This window comes from Somniosus microcephalus, chromosome 6, assembly GCF_052327205.1.
Source record: "Somniosus microcephalus isolate GS21.2 chromosome 6, FLI_Smic_1.0, whole genome shotgun sequence".
In the NCBI taxonomy this organism is placed as follows: Eukaryota; Metazoa; Chordata; class Chondrichthyes; order Squaliformes; family Somniosidae; genus Somniosus; species Somniosus microcephalus.
In genome coordinates this window covers 264132740-264159191 of record NC_140992.1, presented here as the reverse complement: position 1 = coordinate 264159191, position 26452 = coordinate 264132740, and the positions used below count along the sequence as shown (strand labels likewise).

The following is a 26452-nucleotide window of genomic DNA, read 5'->3' as shown; positions in this document are numbered from 1 at the left end:
AGGTCCTTACCATTGCCGGGCAGTGGAGGGTCGGATACTCCGCACGCTGTGGGGACGATCACACGGGCTCCCATGAGCACACACACGCGCTTCTCCAGCCGAGTGAGCTTCTGCAGCTTGGCGCGGCCACCCCTGGCACGGGCCTGGTGATTAAAGGCTACTTTAGCCTGCAAGAGAAAGGACGGGCTGTAAGTGCGCAGTGTAGCCCTGATGTAGTGTGCACTGCCTCCCATGGTGGAATAGCTTGGCCAGAGTGAAGCCCTGATGTAGTGTGCACTGCCTCCCATGGTGGAATAGCTTGGCCAGAGTGAAGCCCTGATGTAGTGTGCACAGCCTCCCATGGTGGAATAGCTTGGCCAGAGTGAAGCCCTGATGTAGTGTGCACAGCCTCCCATGGTGGAATAGCTTGGCCAGAGTGAAGCCCTGATGTAGTGTGCACAGCCTCCCATGGTGGAATAGCTTGGCCAGAGTGAAGCCCTGATGTAGTGTGCACAGCCTCCCATGGTGGAATAGCTTGGCCAAAGTGTAGAGTGCCGAATGGCCATTTGATGCTCATGACTGTCCCAATGCTGCTGGCTGAGGGCTGGCCAATAGGACTTTAAGCTCCCTTTGCCCATCATGTCAGGTGTACATGCAAGAATGAGGAGGAGACTGGAAAGGCTACTCACCTTGACAATCCTGGTCAGGTCGTTGTATTTTTTACGACATTGTTTGTGGGTCCTGGGGGCATCGCCGGTGAACGTCACCCTCTGGGCGATCTGCTTCCAGGCTTTGGTGTAGTCGTGGTGGGTTGGATTCCTCCCACTCTCTGGGAACAAGATCTTGCGCCTCACCTCCAGAGCTGTGACCATTATGTCCAGATCACCCTCTGAGAAGCGCAGGGCACGCTGACGGGCCTTCTCTGGCGTTGCCATGACTCCCTGGGGCTGAGCAGCAGTGTTGAGGCCTCTTTGCAAGGCTGCAGTGTGCAGGGCGTGGCAGCAGACCAATTCGTCCCTTCCCCCTTTAAGAGCTGGTCGGCGCCACGGGGTCTGCTGTCAGTCCAAAAATGACCGCACCCGCGCTGCGCCCCGCCTGGGCGCTATCCCTCTGGACCGCCGGCTTAGCGCCTAAAAATAGTAGTGGAACGCTTCTTTTAGCGCTCCACCAACCTCTTAGGGCGAAGCCACTGAATTCCCGGCAACGGGGCGCTACTTTGGGGCGGGCGCTAACTTCGGGCGGGCGCTAAGGTTAGCGCCCCAATACTGCCTATACTGAAAATCTAGCCCATAGTCTCTGTGGAAAACAGTTCACAGATTCAGTCTCTGCGGAAAACAGTTCACAGATTCAGTCTCGGTGGAGGCGTCTCCTGCGCTTCTTGACTCAGTCCGGACAACGCCTCCGTGGTGTAGCAGTTCCCGGTGGTGTAGTCGGTTCACGTTGCGGAAGTGACTCGTCCAATAGTCCTTCCCTAACTTAACAGCTTGAACTCTGTAACTTCTGAACCAGCATTGCTGACTTTAAAAAAAAAACAATTGGATTGCCTTGGGAAGTTCCCCTACTTCCCAACTGATTTGGCTCCGTTCTGAGGGACCACGTGTGTGATCTGGTAGAGGTGATAATGGTTCAGATGGTTATCATCTTCTGTTTCATCTTTTCCTTTTCTGCTTCTTGGAGACTCTCTGGGCTCCCTTGTCAGCTGCCAGCTGTAACGCCACCATCTCCCTATGTTCCTTAGACTTTAAGTGATTCATCCTGATTTCTGCACTTTGGGAGTTTTCAGCACAAGCTGGGCAGACCAGGTCCTCGTAATATTCAGTGTCACTCAACAGGTCCTGGTAATATTCGGTGTCGTCCTGAGGTAGGCCAGCGAGAGGGTCTTCTATTTCCTCCTTACCCAGCTGGACGTTAGCCGGCTTTTGTTCCACATCCCGACATCTGTCCTGAAGAGACTTCATCATGCGTTCAGATTCATCCCGCTTTTTCTGGGCTTCCTGCAAGTCTTTTACTAATGACCTCATTTGTGATTTCAATACTTCAACTTCATTCAGAGATTGATTGATCGGCCTATTCAATCCCTCTACTGAAGTAGCTGTTTCAGCATTCTGTTGTTCTACCTTGACGTGCGTCAGCGTACTTTCGGCATCCAAAGGCTGTTCTGCTGCAGTCTTCTCAGTCTGTGTTGCCACCTCAGCTCTTCCAATAACTTTTGAGAGCTCCGAACCCCTTCCCTTTGACGATTGAGGCTCGTGTTTATGTTTTTTCCATTGTAGAGTCTTATCCCTCAGCATATGAAGGAGTTGGCTGACTGTTGACTCTTCTGCCATCATCCCTTTCCCATTAGCTGCAGGGCTGTTTATAACCTTGTCCTGGGGCTCCTTTGCTGTTTCTACATCGCCATCATCCGCAGCCCCCACCATTCGAATTTCCACAATTGAATCGTCCGGTGATGCTGCACCCAACTTCAGTGGGAGCTCGGAAGTCATGTCGACCAATTCCGCCTTTTCTGCCTGCAACCTGCTAACAAGCGCCTTCAGTTGCGGCACATCTTGTTCCACCAGATTAGAGCACGCACCTTCAGCAGCCGAATCAGCTTTGATTCGTTTGGCCTCCTCGTGCAGACGGTTTGTGTGCTCCTGCTCCCTTTTCTCCCTCAGCTGCTTCTGTTGTCTTCCCAGATTCTCCCATTCGGTATCATAGAACTTTTTCATTGCTTTCATCTCTTGCTCGAGACGGCAACTCAATTGTTCTAATTGCTGTCGTAATCTGAAATAAGTTTGCGTTCGAGCTCGATGTTCCTCAGTAATATATATGTCTGTAACTTGAACAGACTCAGAATTCTCTGTCCAACTATGTTGTTGTTGTTCAGAGGAATTCTGTTCTGAAACTTTGTTCTTCTCTGGAGCATAAGCCTTTATGTACGCATTCGTTCTACCAACCTTAGTCAGCAAGTCCATTTTAGACTTGTCTTTCATACTTGGGCTGGTCTTATCGTCATCCGTTTCAGAGTCTGAGCTGATTGTCTGCCCCGAGTCCTCACTCGTTATTGCTTTTAGGTAATGCCATTCCATATCTATTTTCTTGATCCACTCCCGTCCTAGAAGTGGTGGTCCTCCCTCAGGTAGTACATATAAGTCCATTCCTGGGTGTTCTTTGCCCCTGTCTCTCACCTTGACTCTTATCTTTCCCATGGGGTATACTTTATGCCCCGTGTATGTCTGCAATACGAACTTGGTATCTCTCAAGGGTATATGTGAGAATAGCCGGTTGTAATCCCTTCGATTTATGACTGATAGGGCTGATCCAGTGTCCAATTCCATTTTCACTTGGACTCCGGCTATTTTTAGCATGACCCAGATAGTTTGTAGGTCAGCTTCCTTACTCACATTGTGAATTCTCAGACTACCCAGTTCCTGGCCGTTTGGGTCTGAATCCGAATTCTGTTCGTCTGAACTCTTCTCAGTCACCTTGTGTACTTTGTTGTACTTTTCCTGTGATGGCTTTTTTTGGTTGTTGGTCTTCTTCCCTGACCGGCATACTTTAGCGATGTGACCCAGTTTGCCACATTTTCGACATTCCTGGTTTTTAAACCAGCATTGGTTCTGGTCATGTGTTGTCTTCCCACAACGATAACATTTCGTTGTACCCGAAGTAATTTGATCCACACTGAGTACCGCTGCCTTTAGCTGCATTTCTGCAGTTCCTTTCGCTGCGGCTTCGTGTGATGCTGCAATAAGGACAGCCCTATCAAGTGTAAGGTCGTTCTCTTCGAGCAGTCGCTTTTGCGTTCCTTCCTTCGACAACCCGCACATGAACTTGTCTCGCAATGCCTCTGTCAGATTTCCTCCAAACTGGCAGTATTTCGCTAATCTACGCAGTTCGACCAAGTATTCCGCGTTGCTTTCCTCTTTCCGTTGCGTTCTCGCATAAAATTTGAATCGTTCCGCCAACATCAACGGTGTGGGGTTCAATGATCCTTCAGGACAGCAACAATATTAGCGAAAGTCTGATCCGCCGGTTTAGCTGGTGATAGAAGATGCTTCAATAGGCCGTATGTCTTCGCCCCCATCACGTTTAGCAAGGTTATAGCTTTATCATCATCTTCTATTTTATTGGCCTCACAATATATCTCGATACGTTCTACGTACGTGGCCCAATCTTCCACCTCGGCATCGAAGTTGTTGATGTTACCATGCTTAGACATCTTCACTATCTCTCACTATCTTTCTGCGAACAACAGAATTTCTCTTTAACTTTTTAACTTTTTCTCTTTTTTTTTTCCAAAAATGGCGGTTTCCCGCGCTTGTCTTCTTCCCCGCCTCCGAAAATGGCGGTTTCCCGCGCTTGTCTTCTTCTGGTGGGAGGGTAAGCTTTGCCCTCGGGCGCCGACCGCTGGTTTACAGGGTTTGCAGTCTATGCGCCGGCTTCAGTTTATTCTGAAGCGCGCGCTAGAAAAGCCGATCGCGTTCCTTGTTACCCCCCCCCCTTCTTCTTTTCGGCAGGGGCAACCGGCGCTGGGGACAACCAGTTGGCATCGGACAGATCCAGCTCCTGGTCTATCACGGCAGCTGCTGCAAGCCGCTGGCCGGAACCTCGCTCGGTCTCTCTCTCGGGCTCTGTCTCTCCCGCTCGCGCGGCTCTCGCTCGCTCTTTCTCGGGCTCTGTCTCTCCCGCTTGCGCGGCTCTCGCTCGCTCTCTCTCGGGCTCCCAATCGCGCCTCCCAGCCCTCTCACAGTCCGTGTTTCCCTCCCCAGCTGCGGCTGAGTTCTCCGCGATTTATTTATTTTTATCTTCCCGCGCCTTACGATCCCGGTCGCAGCGCCTCGTGGCCTCGATCACTGTCCGGCCTTTTTCACCCCAATCGCGCCTCCCAGCTTCTCGCAGTCCGGTGCTTTCCTCCCCGGCTGCGGCTGAGTTCTCCGTGGCTTATTTATTTTTATATCTTCCCGCGCCTTACGATCCCGGTCGCAGCGCCTCGTGGTCGCGGTAGTTGTCCGGCCTTTTTCGCCGTCGCGGTCTAGCCGTCTCACAATGCTCCCCAGCCTGCTTGTACCGTGGCTTCTGTGCTCCACGCTGCCCCGTCTCAGCGCCTCTGGGCCCGACTTCTGTCCGGCTCCTTTCCCCCTCGACCGTGGTCGAGTTCACTGCCCTTATCCTCCGTTTATTTTTTTTTTCTATTTTCCCTTTACTCACAGTCACCGTGGCCGACTTGCTTCTCGTACTGATCAGCTCACTCCCCACCGTGGCAGAAGGGACAATCAGTGCCTGTTGCTGATGGAAGGCTTCGTGTTTGAAGTCTTCCTTCCTTCTTGCTCTGCAGACTCGAGTTTTCTCTCAGCAAAACGACGAGGGCGGTTGCATCTTCTCGACGCTCGTTAACTGTTTCAGAAGTATTGTTGCCGCAGGGTACGATCGAACTCGTCGCCACTGTAAAGTCTGTGGGTTGTGTAGTGAATTAATACACAGACTACAAAAGTAACTTTTAACAGGACTTTACTATTCGAAGGTCAGGGCGAATCTGCCCAATAAATCCTTACCCAGCACTTATATACCGGTGTGGTCACTACCGGTATTACAGTATACAGAAGCCAAAATAAAGTAGTGCAACCCCTAAAATAGTTCTCTTAAAGGTGGACGGTTACATACAATAGTTCTCTTAAAGGTAGACGGTTACATACACTACAACACACTTCCAGGCACAAGCAATCGAATAACTATACACAATACAATGATCACAGCACTATCAACTCCATGTGCTCAGGCCAAGGCAATCGAGTACCTATCACCAAATGTCAGACATAACATTTCCTCCCCCCTCACAGAATTTCAAACATGAAATGTAGTGACAAAGTCCTGTAGGTGGCCAGGGCGAGAACGTGTACGAACAGGCCGAGGTGCGGACTGGTGAAGAGCAGGCCGAAGTGGGGACTGGTGAGGAGCAGGCTGAGGCACAACATCTGCTTGAGGGTTGGCTGGCTGAGCCACATGTGCATTCCGCCACTCTGGGGGTAAGGCTTGGGGGTTAGGTCCGTATAATCCCGCATCAGGGGGTGCTGGCACCTTCCGAAGGCGGCTGGCATGCCACCGAGAGCCGTCAGTGAGGCAGAAAGTGGCTGGTCCAAGTTGGCGGCTGATTTGGAGAGGGGAGGACCAGAATGACGCCATCTTATTATTGCGGTGAGGCCTGCGGACTCTGACCCAATCGGAGACTGAGATGTTGGGCGCCTTGGCCCTCTTCGACTGGTCGAAGCGGAGTTTCATCTTCTCCTGCTGTCTAGCGACTGTGGCTTGAGCCGGTGGAGCAGGGCTCTGAGCTAGCGAGGGGCGGAGCCTGCGAAGGGGCAGCATGAGCTCACGGCCTAGCATGAGGGATGCGGGTGAGACCCCTGTAGTGGAATGCTGGGAGGCTCTGTAGCGCAGCAGTGTGTAGAGGAGGGCCTTGTCAAATGCACACCCCTGGGATAGGTGTGCTCTGAGGCCATTTTTCAGTGTCTGGTTAAAACGCTCCACCCCCCGATTTGACTCGGGGTGGTAGTACGCTGTGCGAATGTGACAGATGCCGTTGCTCTCAAGGTAAGAGGAGAGTTCCGAAGAGACCATTTGGGGGCCATTGTCTGTGGTGATGGCCTTTGGATGCCCCCAGCGGGAGAAGAGGGACTCAAGGATATCAATGATGACCCGAGAGGTGACGGAGCCCACGGCAGTGACCTCTGGCCATTTTGAGTGCAGGTCATAGGTCACCACTAGGAACCGTTGATGGTGGGGAACACCATGGATCTCCCCGCAGACGTCCAGCTGCAGGTGCTCCCAGGGCTGAGAGGGCCAGGCAAGGGGTTGCAGGGGTGGGGGAGCTTGGTGGCCAGTCTTGCCACTTACAAGGCAGGCTGCACAGTCCTTGACCAGGGCCTCGATTTCCCTGTCGATACCCGGCCACCACACTAGGTCTCGGCATCGTTGTTTGAGCTTCACTATGCCCAAGTGGCCCTCATGCGCCATGGATAAAACACGCGCACGAAGGGCACTTGGGACCACAGTGCAGAGCCCATGTGCAACACAGGAGTCATTCCAGCAGGCGAGCTCCTCTTTAACTCTGGAGTAGGCAGACAGTTCCTCAGGCACCTTGCGAGGCCAGCCATCTCTGATGAAGGTGCACAGCTGGGAGAGGGCCGGATCCTGTTCAGAGGCCTCTTTGAGCTCCTGGAGAGAGACTGTGGTTTGGAGAGGCGTGTGCAGCATCTGGACGATATCCTGTTCCACTTGTTCAGACCCGACGAGTGGGGCTGGGGCAGAGACAGTGCGGGAGAGCAGATCTGCAACAACATTGTCACGTCCTGGTGTGAACTGGAGACTGAAATTGTATTGGCGGAGGCGGTCAGACCAGCGGTGTAGACGCAGTGGTCTGTGGCTCGTGCCGGATGTCGACAGCAGGGCAGTGAGAGCCTGGTGATCGGTTCGCAGGGTGAAGGCACGGCCATACGTGTACAGGTGCCACCGCTCACATGCCCAGACGCACGCCAGCGCCTCACGCTCGCCTACTGAGTACTTCTGTTCGGTGGGGCTAAGGGCTCGGGAGGCAAAGGCGATTGGTTTCTCCACTCCATTCTGTATCTGCGATAACACCGCCCCCACAGCTGCAGCGGACGCGTCGCAGGTGACGAGGGTGGGGCTGGCGACGTCAAAGTGAGCCAACGAGGCGACGTGAGCTGCGATTTGAGGAGGCGAACAGCTTCCGTACAAGCTTATGACCACACCCAGGGCTCATCCTTTCGCAGGAGCTGGCACAGTGGGGCTGTGGTGGCTGAGTACTGGGGCAAAAACTTCAGGTAGTACCCAGTCATGCCAAGGAAGGAGGCAACCTGTGCTGCAGAGCTGGGTTCTGGGATGCTGTGAATGGCATCCACGTTTGACTGGAGTGGGGATATACCGTCAGCCGACAACCGAAACCCCACAAATTCGATCTCTGAAACAGCAAAGACACACTTTTCGCCATTCAGTGTGAGCTTGTGTTTTGCTAGAGCTGTGAAAACTCTGTGAAGGCGTTCGTCGTGAGTGGAGGTCGAGGGCCCATGCACGACGATGTCATCCAGGTAGTTGGCCACCCCAGGAATGCCCGCGAGCACAGAGGCCATCACCTTTTGGAAGCAGCTGGGTGCAGAGCTAAGTCCAAATGGCATCCTGGTGTACCGAAAGTTGCCAGCATGTGTCACAAAAGCAGTGAGGTCCCTGCTGCTGGGGTGGAGGGGAACCTGTAGATAGCCCTGTCGAAGGTCCAGTTTCGAGAACAGGATGGAACCATAGAACTGCGCTGTGAGTTCCTCTGACGTGAGCAGTGGATACTTGTCAGGGATTACGGCCTTATTCACTGCTCGAAGATCAACACAGATGTGTAGGCCACCTGACTTTTTCGTTGCGACCACCAGGTTGGAGACCCATGGGGAGGTATCAACTGGTTCGATGATGCCAGCTTCCAGTAGCTGCTTTAGTTCAGCTGTGACCCCGTCACGGAGAGCAAGCGGGATGCGGCGCAGTGGCTGAATGACAGGGGTAACGGTGGAGTCAACCATGGGCTGGTGGGTGAAGGCAGTCAGGCAGCCCAGACCCTCGAAGAGTGCTGGCCATGTTTGGCGCCACGGTGAGGCGACGTGCAGAATCGCAGACCCGCCGGTGTCCAAGAGAGAAAAACCCAGGTCAGTGAAAAGATCCAGTCCCATCAGGTTAGCTCCTTGGCGTGCCACATGAAAACAAAAATCTGGCAAAACTTTTGTTCCATAGCATACTGTGAGGTTGACTGAGCCCACTAGTCCAATTTTTGAATTACCATACCCGCAAAGGGTAGTGGAGGGCGCAGAGAGTGGCAGGGAGCTGAAAAAGCATTTGAATGTGTCCACATTCAGCAGTGAGACGCTGGCACCGGTATCCAACAACAACGGGATGCACACATCATTCAGGTTAATTGTGCATGATTTGAAAGCCACTACTGGCCCAGAGCTCACGTTGTGAATTGTCGGCCAACTGCTTGAGGACTGAGAGTGTTCATCTGTAGCAATAGGGGCAGAGTGGCAGACCTTGGCAAAGTGATTTTGTTTTCCACAATTGCGACAGGCTTGGCCGCGCGCGGGGCAATTCTGCACACTGGTAGCATGTGAACGAGATCCGCAGTTTCCACACTGTTGCCGCGGTAGCGCGCGTTGCTGCCATCGCGCGAGCATTACCGTGTCAGAGCTGTCGGGGCCGAGGGCGCCGTCACTGGGTGTGTGTGCTAGTTTCGCTGCACATTCGGCTGCAGACTCCACTTGAAAGGCAATGTTGACTGCCTGTGACAACGACAGATCGTCGGACTCGAGTAACAGTCTTTCACGCACTCTCACGTTGTTTGTGTGCTCTATTAGTTGATCACGCACCATCTCGTCTTGTAATGCACCGAACTTGCACGAGCTAGCTAACCCCCTCAAATTAGCCACGTATTGATGCACTGACTCGCCGAGGAGTTGGTGACGCTGTCTAAAAATGAATCGCCGCAGGAGGGCACTTTGTGGGGCAGAGAAGTGTGTGCTTAACAGAGCCACAGCCTCATCATATGTTTGAATTGAGTCTGCTGTGCACAATGTCCCAAGAACACGCTGGCCCTCCGCTCCCAAGCAATGGGATAACAGTGCCTTTTTCCGAGCCGTACTCACAGTTTCTAGTCCAAGAGCAATGAGGTAGGTTTCAAAGGACTGTAACCAGTGAACCCATGGGATCAGGGGCTCACCGGGTAGTGCAAGGAAGGGAGGAGGTGGTGGAAGAGAGATTTCAGCCATCCTTGTCGCCAAATATTGCGTTTGCAAAGATAATCCAGAGACCGTCAGTGAGTTCAGTTCATGCTGCTTTTAATATGGCTGCCACACACACACACTTCCAGGCACAAGCAATCGAATACCTATACACAATACAATGATCACAGCACTATCAAACTCCATGTGCTCAGGCCAAGGCAATCGAGTACCTATCACCAAATGTCAGACATAACATTTAGGTCAGATCAACTTCACGTAGACCCTCAATCCAGTTTCTTTTATGCATGGTTGGCCAACTGAAACAAGATCAATTTCTACTGAAAGTCAAGCATTAGGTGACCAATCAAAATTAACTCGTTTAAGTCCAGCCATGACGTGAACAAAGCTAGTTGGTATTCAGCATTACAAAGTGCCAAAAGTCAAATGGATTTACAGTTTCTCAAAACAATTTAAATACCAGCATTCTTGTTATCTGATTTGAACCATGTGATGTTTTTTTCAATGTAGTTATATTTATATCTGGTGTTATGCCTAAAAACTGAAGCCTATACTTGAGCTGTAATCTGATATCACCATCAGTTTACTTTCTATTCAATTTGTTTTTATCTCTCATGCCTCCAACACAAACAGGAGAAAAAAGATTAGACACGAGGAACACAAAAAGCAGAAATGTTTTAAATTGTAAAGTAAAACATATAAGCTCAGTCTGTATATGTATTAAGACTCCTACTTGCCTGCTTTATTTCGGGGGGGGGGGCGGGGGGTGGGGGGCAGGTCAAATTTATAGTTACATCCAAACAAAATCCCAGTTTTCTCCTCCCATTCTGCTGAGTCACTTGCGCATCGGTCTGATTCCCGGAAAACATATTGGGAACGAAACTCGATGGGGATTTTGAGAAAACAATAGTCGGTGGGTAATAGGGGAAAGTAGCTCTTAAGGCTAAGATAAAAGCCAGAACTTAACCATCTGTGTTAACAATGAAGCAATTGGACAAAGCACTCCATCGAGCGCAGGGCAAGACTTGCCAAGTCGAACAGTTGATGGCACTCAAGCCCATGTGTTAAGAAAAGGCTACTTGTCGCAGTGCCAGTGTTATTCTATATATAGAACACAGCACCTTGCAGAGAACATTTAAACCTAAATATAGGTTTATTCACAGAGGTACAGGCTTGAGTGTCAACCTTTTACACTTCTGTGAAGTGCCTTGGGACATTTTACTATGTTAAATGCAAGTTGTTGTGTGTGGCACGCAGAACTCCATTTTACATCTTTCTGAATAAAAGAGTTCAATTTTTTGTGAGTGGTGGGGATTCTAGTTTTCTTCCATGTTGCCTTCTATCCTGAAGTGGTGACTGGTGGCTGAGATACAAGCTCCCCAGTAATTAGGTGACCATTCTTTATATGTAAATCTAAAGTGAGTGTTGGAAAGGCATTCATCCATGGAGGTCATCGCAGCCAAACCTAATCCGTTTTGAAGAAGGGTTTCAACCCGAAACGTCAACTCAAATTTCTCTCCACGGATGTTGCCTGACCTGCTGAGTTTTTAAAGCATTCTCTTGTTATTTTCCTCCTCAACCAATGTTCATTGTATACACTGTCCAACAGGGAGGTGACCGGGCGGAGATCAGGAGCAGGGATTGTGCTTGATCCTTCTCCTCCCTTGACTGACAACAGTCAATCAACATTAAAACAGCTTTAAACCCATATTGGTTGTTGCTCCTTCCTTCTTTTACGTCCCAGATTCCAACATTAAAGACCATTTCTAACCAAGAGGCCAGGTACAATTCTGTTAAGGCCAGATTTCAGATAAACACTAGGAGGTGTCTCAAAGGAAACCCCTGAGGAAGTTGCTCTCTTGATTTAACCTCCTTCCCTATAAGGAGGTACCTGGCCTCAATGCTGTGTCCCACCTCACCTGCAGCAGCCTGAATAAGACCAGGCAGTGGAATCACTGGCATGAATTTATATTCTACCCCTCCACGGCACGCCAATCTAGGAATGCACAGGGTTTGAAACCACCAACATACACCTACTACAGTATATGAAAATTCAAAGTCGTAGCATACCAGGTTAAAGGAACCCAGAGAGAACTTTAAAAAATCGAAGGCTGTGAACTACCATAACTTAAATTGGGACGACACGAGGTTTGATCTAAAATATACATTGCCAAATTAAAAAATCTGTAGTCTAGCAGCATTCTAGAGTTTAAAGTCCCCATTTTGGTGCAGTGCGCACAGGTTAGGGTTGCCAACCCTCCAGGAATGCCCTGGAGCCTCCAGGAATTTAACATTAATCTCCTGGACAGTGCTGCAAGCAAGCAAACCCACGAGAAAAATCATAGGGGCCTTATGAGTTTTTTTTGGAAACAATTTATTTGAACGCTTTCATTTCTTAGTTATAAAAATATTGGAGATAGGGGAAAAGGCTGTTTGACCGGGCGGGGCGGTTGGAGGGCGGGTGAGGTCAAGTGATGAAGCCTCCAGGAATATGTCCAACCAGAGTTGGCAACCCTAGCACAGGTATGTGTGACATCAGCAGTTTTGCCGCTAATATTCCCTGTTTTGTGCGTCCACAGGGAGCTTTGACGATCATTACCTGGGACTGGCTTCCCAGGCACAACCCAATCAGCAACGAGTACAGGTAACCTACGGATTTTCGTACAAGTTCTCTCACGTATCATTGCTCTTCAAAATTCTTCGATGGTGAATTGGAAGGTGTGGCGAACCCTGGGTCTCAGTATGCCAGTGTGAGTTTGGTCCTTTTACTTTGCCCGTGGCAGAACAGACACTGGCGTAGCAAAAGCCCAGAATGAAGCCCCACACACGCACACACCCCGGAGTTCACCATGCTGGTTTTCGTATAAGTCGTGAAGCTCTCTTTTTCTTTGAGTGGGCGGGCAGCACCAGTCTCCCACTGCCATCAACATGGCTTTTTGTTTTCTTTTGGTGCAAGAAACAGGGCCAGAGATTTGATGTGTGTCAAAATAACAGCACACTGTGCCACAGAATGATAGGATTCTGGTCAACACCCATCAATTCCCCATCTGGCAAGTTCTCAATTTCAGCCATGCCCTCAAGGGGGCAAGGCATTAATCAGACAACAGACAGTTCCTATTGTGAGAACAGATTGCGCGTAGTACGTGGAACCCAAGAAAGGGGAAGAGAAAAAATATTAAATGATTTACTTAAGAAAAATACTGGTTATTGTACAGGCCGTTAAAGACTTCAAAGGCTGCTGTAGGTGACGAACTCCACAACCAGTTCAGCTACAATTCTAACAGGACACACATAGAACAAAGAATGGGTTAAGAATAGGTTACAAGGCTGTAAAGTACTCAAGTGGTTTAGATGGCGCTTTAACACACCAGGGCAAAGTTTAAGGATTTTTATACAACCGTCTGAACCTCTTGAGTGTATTACAGGCTTGAAGTACTTTCCTGTAGCTTTTGTGTTCATGTTTTCTATCACAACTGCCAATTTTTCTTCACCTTTCAGTCACCACTTCTATTTGGCTGCTAAGTTTCATCATCTGGCTCCATGTCACCTCACAAGAACAGTGTAGCTTTTAAAAATATAATACTGCTGGATGATGGTTATAATAGGGTCTGCTGATAGGAAAAGAAGGTTCTTACAGAGAAATGGTACTGTACTTTCAAGATACATTGCAGATATATATTATATACAATATATATACAGGAATCCCGCCCCAACCGCGGGTTTGCCATACGCGGATTTCACGTATACGCGGTTTCCACTCTGCGACAATTTTTGTCAACCGCGGCCGTGAAATTTGCGTATCCGCAGTTTTTCATTTAGGAATAAGGTAAAAAAACATGATTTTTATGCTATTTATATGCTTTTTATATTCTTTTTTATTGTGTTTATAGTGAATTTGCCAACCGCGGTTTTACTAACCACGGGGGTTTTCAGGGACGTATCCCCCGCAGTTGGGGAGAGATTCCTGTATATACACACAGACATATATATATATGGAGAAAGAAATAGAAGGATGTACTGATAGGGTGAGATGAAATAGGGTGGGAGGAGGCACGTGTGGAGCATAAACACCGGCATAGACCAGATGGGCCGAATGGCCTGTTTCTGTGCTGTAAATTCTATGTAATTCTAGGTAATATTTATATTTACTATATTTGGCACAAATGGAACACTCTAGTCTATAGTTCTGTATTAAGAAACTATAGCCGAGAAATTACTTTTGGTGGTACTCGTGAATGTGTTAAGTTAGTATGATACTTCATTGTCTGTCATTTTAGCAAAGCTCTTAACCCATTTAATATAAATAGGGGAAAACCTGCATTAAAACAATGGGCAAAAGAGCGTCATACAAAAGTATTGAGTGTTCATCCACAAGTAACGCCAATAGAAATATCTAGGCTTCTGTTTTAATGAGCTGCAATGTTCCTGTATATCTCACAGCACAGAACATTGTATGAATGCTGCAGGTATGCTGTCATACTGATGTGACTGAGACTGGATTAGCATCAATTAATAATATCAACAAAGAGGCATTTATATAGCACTGTTAACATAGAGAAAGTCAACCCGAAGCGCTTCACAGAGGTGGGACAAAATGGATGCCGAGCCAGAGAAGGAGGTTGGTCAAAGAAGTGGGTTTTAAAGGAGGAGTGGGAGGTGGAAAGGGGTTTATGGAGGGATTTCCAGAATCTGGGGCCCAGATGGCTGAAGATAGAGCCGCAAGTGGTGGGCGAAGGGAGGGGGGGGGCTGCGCAAGGGACTGGAGTCAGAGGAACTGGAGTGGAGGCAGTTACAGAGATCACGAGGGGGAAGGCCATAAATGGACTTAAATATGAGGTGGAGAATTTTAAATTGTAGGCTTTAGGTACTGGGAGCCAATGTAGGTCAGCAAGAACTGGGGTGATGGGCAAGTAGGACTTGGTGTGGGGAGTAGATGTAACTCGATCAGTTGCTGTACTTTTAACATGGAAGGGATTTCCCAAACCAATATCCAGATGTCCATTCCAACACTTCTTTTAAGGGCACAATGACGCATGTATGATAATCATAGTTCTGATCAAGAAACACAAAAATAAATAATCTCCAAGAGATGTGGTGAAGAGAAAATTCTTCCTGTTGTAATTTTTCAGGATGCAGGGTCCCAGTCCCTTATGGAGCACCAGTCAGATATAATCTCGGTGCTGACGGTGATAGAAGTCTGTCTTGATTTTTGATATAAATGTTCTTTTAGTCCCAATTGCCGGATCTTCAAAAAGATATTTAAATGTAGATCCCATGACAGAGAGCACCTAAGGGGATGTCATAGAGTCATAGAGTTTTACAGCACAGAAAGAGGCCCTTCGGCCCATCGTGTCTGCGCCGCCCAAAGTCTGTCTCCAAAGTTCTTGTACCTACCTCATACAAGTATATTTTTTAAAATGAGCTTTGATCACTACCGAGCCCTTCCCTCCAGGAGTACCGAGTGTTCAAAATCAATGGAATATTTCTGCAAATCCTGTATTGATAGTGACTCCTTCACTCTTCTTATCTTGTGAGCTCCGGGGAAGAGTGCCAGCTGGAAGTTGCTGAAACTCACAGCTGAGAAACTTTCTTCTGCATGACGTCTACAAACCGGCTTCTGGTTCTCTAAGGTATGCTTGCCTGCTGCCTGTGGCCATTAGACGTTTTACAACATGTGAATTAGGCATCATGGCTCACTTTGGCACTTCAAAGCACTTTGTCATGGAATGTTAGGACATGGGCCTTGCTCACAATTCCCCGCACAGTTACGTGCGTGCCAAGTGAAGGCCCAGGCGTTTTATCCAAGGGAAGGGAGAGATAAGCAGAGTCACAGTCAGTTCCTAACTAAGTCTAGAAAGGCAGAGTCATGGGGGCAGGCCGCCTGTAGGTGGGGAGGGGCTGTCGGGGGGGGGGGGGGAGTGTGGTGGGCAGGTTCATGAAAAGCAAAGAGAAAAACGAAGGGATGGGAATGTCTAGAAAGAAAGAAAGACTTGTATTTATACAGCAACTTTCATGACCACCGGACGTCCAAAAGCACTTTGCAACCAATGAAGTACTTATAAAGTGTAGTCACTGTTGTAATGTAGGAAACACGGCAGCCAATTTGTGCACAGCAAGCTCCCACAAACAGCAATGACCAGATAATCTGTGTTTTTTGTGATGTTGATTGAAAGATAAATATTGACCAGGACACCAGGGATAACTCCCCTGCTCTTCTTCAAAATGGTGTCATGGGATCTTTTACATCCACCTTAGAGAGCAGACCTCCGTTTAACGTCTCATCCGAAAGATGGCACCTCCGACAGTGCAGCACTCCCTCAGTACTGCTCTGGGAGCGTCAGCCTAGATTTTTGTGCTCAAGTCTCTGGAGTGGGTTTAAATATATAACTGGGTATGCATTGTCAATTTGGTTCATTTGGTAGCACTCTTACCTCTGAGTTAGAAGGTATAGAGAACATAATCTATGCTGATAGTTCAGTACAATACTGAGCGAGTGCTGCATTGTCTGTCCTATGGGATGTTAAACCAAGGCCTTGTCTTCCTATTCTGATGGTTCAGGTGGATGTTAAAGATCGCATGGCACCATTTGAAGAAAAACAGGAAGTTCTTCCAGTGTTTGGTCTAACATTCCCAACACTGCCAAAAATAAATGCTGTTTGTTTTATCTTGCTGTACACAAAATGGCTGCTGCAGTCGCCTATATACTGATAGTGACTGTGTTTAAGGTAATTGATTGTATGTGAAGTGTTTCAGAATGTTTTTGAGGGACATGATGAAGCACTATTTAAGTGCAAGTCTCCCTTTCTTAATTAAGAATAGATAAAGATGATGACTGTCCCCTCACTGAGTGCATCATTATTACATTTTATTAAAAAAAAACAGAAATCCATGATACACTGGTGCCTTAACTTCACATGGACAGTTTGCTTCATTCGCTCCCATCTACAGTACTGCAAATAGCCATGGGTCCATGAGCCTGCACTCGGTCCAATTACCTCTGTTTAAGATTTGTATTTCCCCTTCCCCTACCACACGACACACGTCAAAGAAGAAAGAAAGACTTGCATTTATATAGCGCCATTTATGACCTCCGGATGTCCCAAAGCGCTTTACAGCCAATGAAGTACTTTTGAACGGTAGTCACTGTTGTAATGTAGGAAACGCAGCAGCCAATTTGTGCACAGCAAGATCCCACGAACAGCAATATGATAATGACCAGATAAGCTGTTGGTTGTAGAGAAACATGGCGGCCAATATGCACACAGCAAGCTCCCACAAACAGCACACGAGAGAAGTTTGTAACATTGGCCCCCATGGACAAAATAGGAGCCATCGGAACATAATATTTCCATTATTTACATCAAGAGGAAAAATGCAGACTTTGTATTTTTTCTAGTGAGACAGGGCCTTAATGATTTTAATGGGCATGTAGTCTGTCTCCCTCTCTGTAGTTCCTGCAAACTCTTTACTGGTGCAACACTGACATTGTCATCTGCATTCTGATTACTTAAAATGTCAGGGTCTCCCTTCAAGGCTATTTTATCGACCAGTGTGGAAAGTTAATGCCGATTATTAACACATTTTGAGTTGTGTCAATCACTTCCCTTTTGTTATTTTTAAAATATGGGTCATTTGCCTTTTAATAAAGAATGAGGAAAATAACACAGTTCCCTAATTCGAGATGCAGTATGTCGATTGCTGATTGGCTTGTCTAAATCCATAACATTTAATTAACAGTATTAGTTAGCATAATCTGAAACCACTAAACTCACTGGCATTGATGCACACCATTATGTATTGTGCACCCAACATTATCTGGTGCCAGGTCTACATTCTTTTAGCTGCCAATACCTGATATATCACCAAAACCACAGGCTCAGGTCAAGTAGCAGATCCTCCACAATAAACCACTCCTGACAACCACATTTGAAGCTACTGACCACAGCATTCTGTAAGGGAGAACGTAAGTAGTGCATGGCCTCTACATGCATCTTACGTGCAGCACCCACCCACACACGCACAGAGGCTGGAAGTTGCATAAACCTTTTAAAAAGAACCCGATCCCCAATTGAAAAAAAGCGCACATTACTTAATCAACATGCTACTAGTCCTTAGAGCAGAGAAGACTGAGGGGGGACCTGATTGAGGTGTACAAAATTATGAGGGGCATAGATAGGGTAGATCGAAAGGAACTTTTCCCCTTAGTAGAGAGGTCAATAACCAGGGGGCATAGTTTCAAGGTAAGGGGCAGGAGGTTTAGAGGGGATTTGAGGAAAAACGTTTTCACCCAGAGGGTGGTTGGAATCTGGAACTCACTGCCTGAAAGGGTGGTAGAGGCAGGAACCCTCACAACATTCAAGAAGCATTTAGATGAGCACTTGAAATGCCATAGCATACAAGGCTACGGACCAAGTGCTGGAAAATGGGATTAGAATAGATAGGGCTTAATGGCTGGTGAGGACACGATGGGCCAAAGGGCCTCTTTCTTTGCTGTATAACTCTATGAATCTATGACTCCTCTTGATCTCAACAGGGGGGTGTACCATCCTTTTTTTGGGGGGCTGTTTTTGCAAGTCTAGCCAACCCCTGGGAAAACTCGTCATTATTCATCCGCTCTGTGGAACAGTCAATGAATGAAAATGGAAATGAGAATCGAGAGAGATGTACAACAGGAGCTGAATCTATATCGCCCGTTTGACACTCTCGCCCAAAGTCAATATTGCCCCCTCTTGTTCTTTATATTTCTCAACAGACCTTTTTGCTAAATAACCTATTGATAAGGTAAGAATCCAGATCAAATACATGAAGATGATTACAATAGGCATACATCATAGGTTTCCTTTTGGATAACTGACCTATATTCTTTGTGCATTTAGGAAAGGGCATTCGTTGAGGTTGGGCTTTGTGCTGGCTGTAAACTCCATTCTGCTGTGAGATGTGGGGCATTTTTAAAAAACTGCTCTGTCCAAGTAGGGCCAACAGATGACTAAACGGTATTAATCATCGGGAAGGCAGAGATGAAAGGAACTGCCTTATTTCTGCTGGCTGTTGACCCAACAAGTGAGCATAACTCCTCACCTTGTCAAGTAACCCAAGAGCCCTGCTGGTGGCCCTCTGCCAGTGCCACCCACACGTAGGGGAAGCTTGGGGGTAAATTGGGTTTCATGTTGTGAGGCAGGCATCAGTTTGAGACACCAACTGCTCAAGCGCCAAGGGAGAAACCCCTCCCTCCCTTATGTGCCAGGTCATTGTTGTACTGGGTAGACTTGGCATGAAGCACACTTACACACATGCCATGGCTTGTGGGCATTTTAAGGGTCAGATAGTTCTTTGTGAGTTGCCAATCGTTTCCACAATGGAGGGCTTTATATAAAGGGGGCAGTGTTTCCATACTGCAAGGTTTTCAGGCAAGCCTACTTCTTGGGGCAGACTGTTGGTAATGTTCCACCATAGTGCCAACATTTCTAAAACAGTTATACTCATTTTTATCTTCATTTTTATATATAACAGCAGAGGCTTTTAAAGGCCAAGCTTGGTGCGATCTAATCGTTACTTCTTGAATTATCTTGTCTTCTTTCCTGATTGTGTCCTTGTTGCAACGACACAAAGACATTATTGTATCACCGGTCATGCTGTGGTAACATTCTCTGCATTGCACAACACTCATCCATGGCACCCAAACCCTCTAACATTGCCTGGAATGAGCTGATCTCAGATGGGCAGCAGTCGGGGCACTACAATTGGTTTCTGCACTGCTGGCTAGGAAGGGTAAAAACCAGACAAGGTTCCCACTTCTGATTGCATCCCCTACTGGAAAGGGCGCGTGTGCAGCCATCAGATGAAGAGTCATCAGGCTGAGGGGTGATGGCCCCAGCAGGTGAATAGCCGACCGACACTTATTATCTAGACTCACACGTGATGATTGTCCACTCGGCTGAGCTGCCAGAGAGCTGTTGGCCTCCGTGGAACTGTACCCCGGTATGAGTCAGTGGCCTTTGGTCGAGGAGAGGGCAAATTGCTACGGAGAAATAAGCACTACCTGCCCAACAAAGAGCTGAAATTAAAGTTCGGCGGGATATAGTCTCAGCCCTGAGAGAAAAAACAAATTCTTGACTGAAACTCCCCTCAATGCCAGGGTGGCCAAGAGACCGGGCATCTTTTGTGAAAGGCGAAAGTGTATAATTGCCACAAAATGACGAAAGTAACAGACACGCATGAGCACTGTCCCGTGCAGAGGAAAGGTCTGGAGCTGGATTCGTCCTTCGATCTACCGGCGGGCTCGTCCTTCAAGCCACCAGCCTGCCTGTAACCTCACCAAGGACTGCAGCAGCTTTTCTGTATCAGCGGTAAACATAAAATAATAACAACACGGTTTTTTGGGGTTTTTTTTTGGCTTGTTCCATAAAAAAAAAAGAGAACAATATCACAAATTAAAACACGGAGGGGGAATCGTTAACCGGGGCAGTCATGTAGCCGAGGGGGATTCGGGCGACATTGAAATCGGCGAGAGCAAAACATGAACGTTTTATAATCGTGCCCGGTGCGCCCCTCCCTACACAAAACAGGTTACAGTCTTGAAATCATGCCCTCGTATTTGGTGCATTTTTCTAAAAATATAATGGCCGAGAAATTCAGTGCCCTTAGCGCCGATTTTGCGGCGCTAGAGGGCCTAGCGCTGCAATTGGCGCCGGCGCCGAAATTGCCTGGGGCCCTTCCGCCGCGGTAGACCGGTAGCGCTGCGCCGGCACCGATGACGTCATCGGTGTGCGCAGCGTCCCGGTTGCCATGCCGACGGGCCCCAGCGCCGAAATTCAGTTGCGTCCGCCTCGCCCGTGGCAGCCGCAACTAAGACACTGGCAACAGAGTCTTACATGACTTTGCGCCGGCGCATTAAAGGCCCCGCGGCGGCCGGCCGCTTTCCCGCCGGCCGCCTGGCCGCAGCTCCCTCCCCGGACTTCCCCCCCCCCCCCCCCGGAACAGAAGCAAGCCCGGCACTTGTCCGAGGTGCCGGGCTCATTTTTAAAAAGATTTTCGCGGGCTGCGGCCGGGTGCAGGCAGCTCCTCCTTAAGGGAAGGAGGAGGCCTGCACTTCCCGAACCTGCCGCACCACAGCGGGCGCCGCAGCGCCGGAATAGCGCCGATATTCAGCGCGTAGCGCCAGTTTTCAGGCGCAAACAGCTCTCAGCAGCGCCGGCAGCCGTTTGGGCGCAGAACTATTGAATTTTGGGCCCGACCAGCGCGACTTAGCTCCGGCACTAACTTCTGGCGCTAAAGCCCTGGCTGCGCCAAAACTCAATTTCTAGGCCAATATGTATTAGATACAGTTTTAGCTTTTTATGTCGGCGGTTTGACTTTTCCCTTGTGTTGTCGGGGTGTATGGTTTCTGCCAGTGGGTCCCACAATTCGAGCGCTCTTTCGCGTTCTCGTTGGAGCCTTAACGGTTCTGATGTGACTCAGCGCACTTTTTTTTGGATGGACGAGCACCAATTCCGAATTCAACTTTCACGCCGCTTGAGATTGCGAAAGTCAAGGAAATCTTAAAGTCGGCTCTTGCCCAATGAAAGGGAAAGAGGTGCATGTGTGTGTGTGTGTGTGTGTGTGTGTGTGTGTGCATCGGGAAATTATCTCAGAGCATAGAGGGTTAATCCCAAGGATTCCTAGCCACCCAGACTCATTCTGGCTTTGTGATGAAAGGGACAGGGAAAATGACCTGTACTCCACAGCAGCAATGGAATTTACGTTCAGTTACTCCGCACAAAGCGTCCCGTGCTTCCGGTCCCGCGAAGGTCCCAACTGCTGAATGGCAGCAAGTAGCCGAGTTGGATATTTGACGTTCAAGTGCGCAGCTCGAGGGGTGTCAGAACCTTCAAAAAGTGAACGTAGCACATAACACGCTTCAAGAGTGAAGGTCTGCGCAAGGCATTGCTTAATGAGCACCCTCCAGGGGAGACTGAGGGAGGGAGGGAGGGAGGGAGTACCAAGGCAAATGAAATCGCAGGGGATATCAGACCTTGAACTTCTAACAATAGCAACAAATAGAGTGATACCTCAAGCTGCATGGACCGCAAAGTGTCCTCGGGCTAGGGCAAAATGACACAGATGGAGATAAAGATTGGGACTGTGAGAACAGGGAAATATTCCAAGGATTGTAACATGTTAAAATATTACTTAAAATATTGTAACATAAATTCATTCTTTCTCAGAACCTCTAAACTGGAATTCCTTCCTTCCGTCAGTCTTTCCATGCTTTTTACAATAGATTTTTGTTGGGCAAGGAGATTAAGGGTTACGGAATCAAGATGGGTAGATGGAGTTCAGATACAGATCAGCCATGCCCTCATTGAATGGCGGGATAGGCACGAGAGGCTGAATGGCCTCCTCCTGTTCCTATGTTCCTATCCACAGGCTTTTAAAACTGAAACTCGATGGGACCGAGGCACTGCTGCCTGATTTATCTTGTCTTCTCTCTCATTTTCTTCCACCTTGTTGGACTCCTGCACGATGGGCTTTGCCCCTCACCTAGGCTGTTTGAACAATACAAGTACACCAACATCGAAACAAGAGACAATAACAGTGGAAGGGGGAAAAAAACTTTCAAAAACGATCAGATGTGCTCCTCGCACCTGGTTTAAAAACACGCGATAAGGAGTGAACCAGAAATTACAGCTCGGGGCCACTTTATTAACAGGTAGTGTCACCGGCCAAAGGATGGTGTTAAATATTCAACTTGTGACGCCCTTGTCTCATTTCCCAACCACAATCGCCGAGTCCCTATTTTGTCGCTGAATTCCTTCGAGCGAGAGTTGGACCTGTTTCTGGCTGGGGCGGAGATCACCTCTTACAGAAGGTAGGTACTGCAGGGAATTCAGGACCAGAGTGAGCTCCCGGACTAGTTTCGATCGCCTAGATGGGTCGGAGAGGAATTTCCCAGATTTTTTTCTCTAAGTTGTCCTGTTTTTTTTTATATCTGGTTTTATCGTCTCTCCCAGGAGATCGCACGGTTTCGGGTGGTGTGGGGAGTGTCTATATTGTGATACACACGGTATCGGAATCGTGTGGGGACAGGCTGGATGGACCAGAAGGTCTTTATCTGTCCATCATTGTTTGTATGTTCGTATTTCATTCTGCTGCATCCCATTTTAATCAGATTTCAATGATTAAAATATATATATATTTATAAAAGCCCTTACATCCCACAAGAAACATCTCCCTAATTCACTGACAACTGGGGCAGTCCCACTACTAAACTAATCATTCCCCTCTGTCACCTCCTTCGTGAGCATGTCCATTCAAGATGGAAGACTACAGCATCAGGGGATGAGGCAGCCCCGCAGTTCAGAGAATGAACTGTCCCTGAGAAGAAGGACAGAAGCCAGGGCAACTAGAACATCCTGATTACAATCAGGCTATGGCATTTGGGTCGAATGCAGAGATTTAAATGATCAGAACAGAGAGGTGAGGATCACAGCAGGACCAGACCAGGAAAGAGCACAAAAGGTTCAGAGATTATAGAATCATACAGCAACGAAGGAAGCCATTCGGCCCATCGTGTCTGTGCCGGCTCTTTGAAAGAACGATCCAATTAGTCCCACTCCCCCTGCTCTTTCCTCATAGCCCAGCAAGTTTCTCCTTTTCAATTATTTATCCAATTCCATTTTGAAAGTTACTACTGAATCTGCTTCCACCACCTTTTCAAGCAGATCATAACAACTCGCTGCATCAAAACATTTCTCCTCATCTTCCCATTGGATTTTGTGCCAATTATCTGAACTCTGTGACCAATGGTTATTAACCCTCCTACCAGTGGAAAGAGTTTCTCCCTATCCACTCTATGAAAACCCCTCATAATTTTGAACACCTCTATCAAATCTCCCCTTAACCTTCTCTGCTCTAAGGAGAACAATCCCAGTTGCTCCAGACTCTCCACGTAACTGAATATAACAATGTTTTAAAAAAGGAAGAGGGACAGGTACAGAAAGAGAGAGAAAAATGGAGAAGGCGCAGACACCATATGGATTGGGTGAAAGAATTACTTTCCTTATATGACTGACCTGCGTGGAATATATTCAGGGAGGCGCAGTATTCATTTGGGAGGTGATACTGAATGGACACGGATGGTGCTTCTGAAAGGGATACCACACTTGCAAGAACAAATTCTTTAATTGCCGATTTAGAAAAAAACAAGAAGACCACGGCCCCGATTTTCGCCCAGCCGTCGGGCGGGTTTTCAGGCGTGTGGGCGGGGAAAATTGCAAAAACAGGGGGTCGCGACCCCCCCCCGCCTGATTCCCCGCCCTGTCTGACTTTCGGACCGTCGTTTCTCTCCGACCCGAATCAGTCCCGACCGCCGCTGGCGGGACTGGCCGTCGGGACCCTAATCAGCAATTATTGGCATGTTTAATGCCATTTTAAGGGGCCCTTGCTATTTTCAAGGGTTTCCCACGCTAAACACGCCTGCGGGGAACCCCGCTGATGAAACCTGGCGTGAAGCATCCCGGCTTGCTTGCTCTCAGCTGAAGGCCATTCGGGAAAGCTGCGATTTAATCGGAGAGCATTTGTATGTTGAAGGACCTTGTTGTTGCAGGCTTGGGGCTACTTGTTCAAGGCTTAGGCACAGCTGTGGAAGGTTGGAGCCTCACACACTTCTCCAATGTGAGCTCCTGGGAAGCCCCTCTCGCCACCCTCACTCAGCGCTTCCTCAGCGGAGGCATTTACCAGAAGCATGGGACGCCTTTTTTTCCTTCCCTTCTTGCCATTAGAGGATCTCCAGCAGCAGAGGCAGCAGCAGCAGAACCAGGAACAGCAGGATCAGCAACAGGAGCACCAGGCTGCTGCTCACTCACCTGAAGCTGCACAGGCCAGAAGGGGCCAGCGCTTGGAAGTGGCTTGAGAGCACCTTGCTGCGCTTTAGGGGGCCATGGGGACCCGTATCTGCACTGGCAGTCCTACTCAGAAGGACTTCCATGAAGGTCTGGTTTATCTGTTCAATAGATGGCCATCGCTCCTCAAGAGATGTCATTCCCGGGGATGAGGGGGTGGTCATATGAGGAGAGGTTGAGTAGATTGGGACTCTACTCATTGGAGTTCAGAAGAATGAGAGGCGATCTTATTGAAACATATAAGATTGTGAAGGGGCTTGATCGGGTAGATGCAGTGAGGATGTTCCCAATGATGGGTGAAACTAGAACTAGGGGGCATAATCTTAAAATAAGGGGCTGCTCATTCAAAACTGAGATGAGGAGAAACTTCTTCACTCAGAGGGTGGTAGGTTTGTGGAATTTGCTGCCCCAGAAAGCTGTGGAAGCTACATCATTAAATAAATTTAAAACAGAAATAGATAGTTTCCTAGAAGTAAAGGGAATTAAGGGTTACGGGGAGCGGGCAGGAAATTGGACATGAGTCTGGGTTCGGAATGGTCATGGCCCTGTGGGTAGTGGAGCGGGCCCAGGGGCCGTGTAGCCTTGTTCTGCTCCTACTGTGTTCTAATTCTGTTAGATTTCAGGAGATGGTTTTATTCCTGTTCCTGGCTGGGGTGGAGATCGCCTTTACAGAAGGTAAGTACTGTAGAAAATATAGGGACAGAGTGATCTCCTGGAAGAATTTCGATCGCCTAGATGGGTCGGAGAGGAATTTCCCAGATTTTTTTCTCCCAAATTGGCCATTGGGTCTTTATCTGGTTTTTCGCCTCTCCCGGGAGATCACATGGGTTCGGGTGGATGCAGAGTGATAGAAGATTTGAGGTTAGGATCAGATCAGCCATGATCTTATTGAATGGTGGAGCAGGCTCGAGGGGCCGATTGGCCTACTCCTGCTCCTATTTCTTATGTTCTTATGTTCTTATGTTCTTTTATGAGCACTCACCATGTTTTCCATACCCTGGCGACTTATCTCCTCCATGGAGGTTGCCAACCTTTCCATGGTGATGCGTTCATGCGCCAATGACTCCACAAAGGCTCTGCTCATGGTCGCTATGGACTCCTCCATTCGCTCCACACTCGCAGCGACCCTGGAGACAAAACCTGCCAGAGACTCCTGCATCTGTGCATGGAGATCCATCACCTCTTCTCTTGCAGATGGACCCAGAGGCAGAGGGTCGACATGCAGCACAGCTGAGCTGAGCTGGCAGAGTCCTGCGCCCTCCGACGAGGACTCTCCACTGCTGTCCCTGTCTTCAGAATCTGCTGAGGCTCACTTGTGAGCTGTGAAACACCAGGTGACAACACTACTCTATGTCCCGAAGGTCCCCCCGAGGTGTGAGTGTCTGCGCTGGTGCTGGGTGCGCTTACTTCTGCTGACGCTGCGCCCTCAGAGGTTGGAGCTTCCTCTGAGGAGTCTGGCTGCACAGCCTCTTCCTCCTCCACAGTGGGGACGGGGGCTCTGGATAGTCCTGTGGGGGAGTAGAGGAAGGAGTTAGAGATGTGATGCCAAGGTTACATGCACATTGGAGTTGGCAGATGTTCAGAAGTCCAAATGATGTAGCTTCAGAATCATAACAGCGACTCATGCTATGTCAATGAGAGAGATGGCAAACTATTCTGTCACCAGCTTGCGGGACTGCCCCCGTCTCTCCTTCCCCAACTTCCGCGGCCACATCAGCCCCAACAATTCCAAGCACTCCTTCCTCCCAGGGGGTCAGGTGGGCTACTGAGGGTGGGCCTCCTCCAGTCCTGGCTCGCTCTCTGTTGTTGTGAGTTCTCTTT

At 48.6% G+C, this 26452-nt stretch overlaps 1 protein-coding gene across 3 annotated transcripts in view; it reads left to right on the top strand.

Annotated features, from left to right (window-relative positions):
* The window catches only part of LOC147116713 (transcription factor Maf-like), a 446165-nt gene that overhangs the window by 82070 nt on the left and 337643 nt on the right, over nt 1–26452 (top strand). The window contains exon 2 of one of the 3 annotated variants that reach the window (XR_015078870.1): nt 12332–12396. The exons of the other annotated variants lie outside the window; for them this stretch is intronic. The gene's annotated coding sequence lies outside the window, so the exon portion shown is untranslated. The remainder of the gene's footprint in view (nt 1–12331; nt 12397–26452) is intronic. 3 annotated transcript variants of the gene reach the window in all.